Here is a 6,533-nt window from a genome sequence, read left to right on the forward strand (position 1 = left end):
ATCTGAGAAAAAGGTCAGGGAAAACCTGGAAAAGTCAGGGAATTTGGTTCTGAAAATTCCGTGGCAACCCTGAAGGAGCTACCATTACGTAGGGCCTAAATCCATGCACCTAGATTAAAGTTTACGCAGATGTGATAAGTGATAATAGGATAATATAGTTAAATCAATACCCGAGTCAAAATGTTCAATAATTTGTTAAGAAGTCATATTTATTTCGATACCTCGCATAACAGCTGTCTCGTTTTCTCGCTTTCCCGCCCAATAAGTAGTCGTAGCTACCGCCCTCTTACCGCTAAATTGATAAACTTACTAATGGCGCGAAATTTGAGTCTTTTTTGGGTCAATGATGTATTTTAAAGTTAATATTATAACTTTTACTTTTATTTTTTAGTAAAATAGCTTAAAAAGGATTCTAATTAACCTTGAAACAATTGAATTTTTACCTGGTTTTTTCCAACTCTAAAATCGAATTCCGAATCGAAACCACAGATATTAATATCAATTTTATAGTGAAAAACGTGATCTATCTAACGATTAAAGGTTTGTTATCGTGGGATTATTTTAACTCTTCCTAGAGCTTATTCCCCGATGGTATTGTATTAAGCAACACCTAAAATTGGCATCAACTTAAGTTGATTAGTCCGAGTTGGTGTGTATATAGGTTCGTATCTTTCATCCACGTATTCCTACAATGTTCATACCATTTTTATCGTAATCCTCAATATTCAATCTACAAATAGAGCCCTTTTAAAAGGAATTTAAGCCGCCCAAAAATTAGCTACAAAATGTTAAAGAAAAAATAGAATCGTTCACATTTACCAGTACCGACCCTAGTTTAAAAAATATTATTCTGTAATTTAATTAAGATAAAGTTCTGTAGGTTAAGTTTAAAATGAACCTAATAAGTAAGTTGCTGTAGTTTATTACTAGATTGATTTTATTCATAATAGGAATGCTATTTTACAAACAATGAAAAAAAAACCCGAAATGCTAAATTAGCTGGGGTCATCTTATAATGCATATAGTAATACTAATTCTTGTCACTAGAAGGCGGTAAAAACTATATGACTGGGTCATCTTGTTGAAGTAAAAATTTACGAATTCCCCAGTAGCACATGGGCTCCACAGTACAGTCTTTTAACAGTCCGTGTGTTCGCTAGGTGTTCTAAAAACTCGGGACTGATAATACACGTAAACACAAGCCGAAAAGCAATAATGTAAACAGTCCATTATTATTACTAATTTTATAAGTCGGTTGACAGTTCTCCGAATGCTCTAAATTTAGCCGGTTTTGCTTACTCTAGATTATATTAAATCAGGCGCGACCAAGTTTTAGTCTTGTTTAGGGCTGTGCGAGCCTTGAATTTTTGGTTTCGAGTCGAGTCTCGAGTATTGAAATTTTCCCTTATCGAGCATCGAGCCCAGTCTCGAGTACTCGAATCGAGTATCGAGTAGTTGAAAAATTTGTTTCGAGTATTTATCGAGTAATTGGGAATTGATTTTCTAGTGTTTTCACACTTTCTGTTAATTTATTGCTCTCATAATAGACCTTTGGTGTGATTTTGATCATCGACAACTACTTCCATCAATTCCCAGACCGTATTAGTCTTCTTCCCTTTAAATTTAACTAACTTAATTTCTCATTAATATCTTCTTCGGAATCTCATTCCTCACCAAAGTCACTTGTAACCTAAACTTAAAAAATAAATAAATAAAATAAACGCGCCTTTAACTGTATTTCATTACTTTTACTTCCACTATTTTACCAGCTAGGAGCTACTACCCTACTACATTGCACTGGCATTATGATCTAATCTACCAAATGAGCACTATTGTGCGTCTGTTAACCATTAAGCGTTACTTTCTTGTGGATTTTTATAGTTACTACATCCTATTTTCAGAGTTCAAGGCTTTCCAAAAGCAGGTTCGAGTATTTATCGAGCCTTGGTTTGATACTCGAAACTTTTTCGAGTCTCAGAAAATCTCTTATCGAGTATCGAGCCGAGTACTCGAGTCTTATCGAGTACTCGCACAGCACTAGTCTTGTTTTGAAACATTCCGCCGGCTTGACTCTATTAAATCTCGGATTTTCAGTGTTAGTCTGGTTATGAGGCAGTCCGCTGGCTTCTCAATTTTAACAATGGCAAGATCAAGTTTTAATCTTTATATGTGACAGTCCGCCTTCTTGACTATATTATGTCTTGCATTTTCAGGTTTATTCTAGTTCTGAGACAGTCCGCTGGCTTCTCTGTATTAAGAGTTGCATTTTCATTTTTAGTCTGGTTATGAGACACTCCGCTGGCTTCTCCATTTTAACTCTGGAACGATCAAGTTTTAATCTTGTTATGTGACAGTCAGCCGACTCTACTATATTAAGCCTTGATTTTAAGTTTTAGTCTTGTTATGAGACAGTCCGCCGGCTTCTCTAAATTAAGCCTCGCATTTTCAGTTTTAGTCTGGTTATGAGACAGTCCGCTGGCTTCTCCATTTTAACTCTGGAACGATCAAGTTTTAATCTTGTTATGTGACATAGTCAGCCGACTTGACTATATTAAGCCTCCGATTTTCAGTTTTAGTCTTGTTATGAGACAGTCCGCCGGCTTCTCTATATTAAGCCTCGCATTTTCAGTTTTAGTTTGTTTATGAGACTCCGCTGGTTTTACTATATCAAGTCTCGCATTTTCGGTTTTAGTCTGGTTATGAGACCGTCCGCTGGCTTCTTCATTTTAACTCTGGAACGATCAAGTTTTAATCTTGTTATGTGACAGTCCGCCGGCTTCTCTATATTAAGCCTCGCATTTTCAGTTTTAGTTTGTTTATGAGACTCCGCTGGTTTTCCTATATCAAGTCTCGCATTTTCGGTTTTAGTCTGGTTATGAGACAGTCCGCAGGCTTCTCTGTATTAAGAGTGGCGCGTTCAAGTTATACTCATGTTTTGAGACAGTGCGCCAGCTTTTCTATATTGAGTCTCGCTCATTCAAGTATTAGTCTTTTTATGAGACAGTCCGCCGGCTTCTCTAAGTCTCGCACGTTTAACTATGCAAGAGTATAACTTGAACGCGCCACACTTAATAGCCGGCGGACTGTCACATAACCAGACTAAAACTGAAAGTTCGAGACTTGATATAAAGAAGCTGGCGTACTGTCTCATAACCAGACTGAAACTGAAAGTGCGAGACTTAAAATAGAGAAGCCGGCGAACTGTCTCATAACCAGACTGAAACTGAAAATGCGAGACTTAAAATAGAGAAGCCGGCGGACTGTCTCATAACCAGACTGAAACTGAAAATGCGAGACTTAATATAGAGAAGCAGGCGGACTGTCTCATGACGATCGTCATGAGACAGTCCGCCGGCTTCTCTACATTTCAGTATCTGATATTCATTATTAGTATTGTTATTAGATGTTTTAGGCGTCATTTGTTTTTATTTTATTCCTGACTTCCTTGGTTTTATCTTGTAATGAGACATTCCCCTGGCTCTCGCATAATAAGTCTATGACTTCCTTATTTCAGAACTCTAATCAGACAGACCAATAGTTACGATATATTAAGCTTCGCGCGTGCTAAATTTAGACTTGTAATGGAACAATCTGCCGGCTGCTCTATTTTTGAGTTTCCAACGTCGTCGAGCTTGTTGGAATTTATCTGAATTGTATCTATATTATGTCAACGTTTGACTTCTTCAATTTGTTCCGTTTTTCATTCTAAACTTCTGTTATTTTATTTAAATGATAAAAGTTTAAGGAAATGTGTGGTTTCCTTTAATGCCAATGGATAGCGGCATGCTCGTCAAGTGATTACGACTCCCACACTCTACGTGAACGGCCCAAAGTGTAGGATTTCGGTTGAAATAAAGGTTTAGAAAACCCAAATAATAACGAAACCTATTCTCCACTAAAGTTCCACGATTCTGCTGATGTAAATTTGAACTACAAGCAAAACTTTATTTAAAAATCCATTATATCTCAACAAGTAACTGTAACATGTTAATTTACCCAGATTTAAATATAAATTTATCTTTATAAGCATGATTTTACAATAATATCAACGAAAATGTTACGGATTATGGCTATTTTCATCTTTCCCTTATATTTAGATAAGCCTTCAAATCGTTCTAAAACATATCACTCTGCTCCTCTGTTATTATCGGAGATTAAATAGCAATGAACACTTTCGTTAAGTGCAGTCATTGAAGCTATTTACCAATTTACGAAAGTCGCCAAAAGTGCGGGAGTTCGGTCGAATGGGGCCTCCGAATTAATTTTTCGATCGAATGGTTTGGAACCGTCCATTTATCAGCCGATATCGTGTCCATTTTGCCAGCCAATATCGTGTCCATTTCCCCAGCCGATATCGTGTCCATTTTACCAGCCGATATCGTGTCCATTTCTCCATAGACCAAGAGCCAGTGGCCTGGATCTTACCTCATAAAGTACAAAAGGTCTGACTATTGGAATGAGTTCAGTTTTGATGCTCGTTAATATATTTGGCCGTCTTACGCGTCACAGCTGGGGCATTTGAGGGGGGCGGGGTCATGTTTGACCCTAATGAGGTATGATTTCTTACCTCATGAGGTACATGAATAAAAAAGGTGGCGAATGATAGAACTGGAAATGGCGATTCCAAATATATGAAATCTGACGTCATCAAAGGGGGCCATCAATAAATCAGACGGGGGTTAAAATGGTCGAATGAGGTATGAATTCTTACCTCATGAGGGACATGTATGAATACGATGTTTTTTGATAGATCTGGTCGTGCTAAATAACAGAATATAAAATCTGACTGGAAAATACGCGGCTTAGGTTTAATCTGACGGCCTGATTCTTGCGTCAGACTATGACAACTTCGTGCCTCATAAAGCTAGATTACCACTCGACTGAAAAAAACCGGTGCAAATCACGCAGCATACGGTAGAAATTTTACCTTACGCCGTCGTCCGGCTGTAGACTGTTCACACTACGACTGAATTTTGAGATTGGCGGTAGATATTTTTGGGTCACGTGACAGATAAGAGTGGTTTCCATAACATTTATTTCGCACTCTGAATTGGTATCTCTGTCCCATTGTCGCCTAGATCGTACAAGAAAGTATATTTTCTAACCTCCTCAATAAAGACTTCCTTATTAAAATCTTACCTCTATACTTCCATTAGATACATTTTTCTTTCTTCGTGGCATGTTTCCGACCAAAAAAAAATACATGACGGCTATCAATCTATCTAGCGTATGTGTGCACTCTTGAAATTTATGACGTAGTCAGTGGGATAATTTCATTGGCTGAGACACCGGCGTAACGCCGAACACGACCGAGAAATAGAACACAACTTGCGCCCGGCCGAGCGAAAATTCCGTCGGGCTCGGCGTAAAGATTTTTCGGTCGAACCCCTTTCTGCCGGCTCTCCGTCGTGATTTCCGTCGAGTGCGAGTCTAGCTTAAATGTAGCAGGTGATATATTGTAAAACCAGCCCCACTGATGTCAAGTACATTAAACTTAACTTGTTTGAGCGAGTTGCTTCTGTTTCTATCGAGGTAATGTGGTGAAATATTTTTGACTGTAATAAATGAGATGAACTTAAATTGGCATCATTTAATAATAGAGGTATTTCAATTCGGGGGTAAGGAGAGTTTTTGAGACGGGGTTTCGCCAGTCTCCGCCCAGGTGCCTTATTGTGCGCGAAATTTAGCATAGAGTTTTACAGTGGCCCACACGGAGGGAGGGTGACTATGACGATGAAACCGTATATTTTGATTTTCAGACTGATTCGGATGATGAACCAGATGACGTTTAAAATGTAACATTGTTGTATCTTTATTTGCATTAAATAATAATTTAACGTTAGAAGGTTTCATTGAATGAGTTTGAAATGAAATGTGCCTGCATAGAGCTATATCTGTTGAAGGGGGAAACGTCACAGTTGGGCCTGCCAATAAACGGAGCCGGTTTTCACCCTCCCTCCGTGCGGGCCACTGTAAAACTCTAAGCTAAATTTCGCGCACAATATGGCACCTAGGCGGGGACTGACGAAACCCCGCCTCAAAAACTCTCCTTACCCCCGAATTAAAATAGCTCTATTATTAAATGATGCCAATTTAAGTTCATCTCATTTATTACAGTCAAAAATATTTCACCACATTAACGCTACACTCTTAAAATCAAAAGTGCAATTTAGCACCTTTTGTCTTAATTTTGACGGGTCCAAAAACAGCACCATTAATGTGGTTAAATAACGCCTCTGAAAGTTTTAAATGACCCATTTTCAACACTTTGCGTCTTAAAGATATTTTCCCCCGACACATTTATTACACCTTATAAAGCTTTATCTTACACCTTTTAAACTCCATATATTTAAAATGTGTTCTCAAAGTGTCTGTATATTCTTCTAATATTCTTCAAAAGGCGTCCATTTTGGCTTGAAGTGTGAAATAGTGCAGAAAAGGAAAATTACACTCTTAAAACAAAAGGTGTGATTTAGCACCTTTCGTCTTAATTTAAAGATGTTAAATAACACCTCTGAGAGTGTTAAATAGAC

The 6,533-nt window shown here is 37.9% G+C and overlaps 1 long non-coding RNA gene across 1 annotated transcript; it reads right to left on the bottom strand.

Annotated features, from left to right (window-relative positions):
* Positions 1-914: 914 nt before the first annotated feature.
* Positions 915-5,578, bottom strand: LOC149719771 (uncharacterized). The gene is made up of 2 exons (XR_016375155.1): positions 4,205-5,578; positions 915-4,138 (listed from the first exon to the last, which is right to left on the bottom strand). It is a non-coding gene; the product is annotated as an uncharacterized LOC149719771 (long non-coding RNA).
* Positions 5,579-6,533: the final 955 nt, after the last annotated feature.

Source organism: Phalangium opilio, unplaced genomic scaffold (genome assembly GCF_054372755.1).
Source record: "Phalangium opilio isolate 3A_F unplaced genomic scaffold, DU_Popi_V2 ptg000002l_1, whole genome shotgun sequence".
Lineage (NCBI taxonomy): Eukaryota > Metazoa > Arthropoda > Arachnida > Opiliones > Phalangiidae > Phalangium > Phalangium opilio.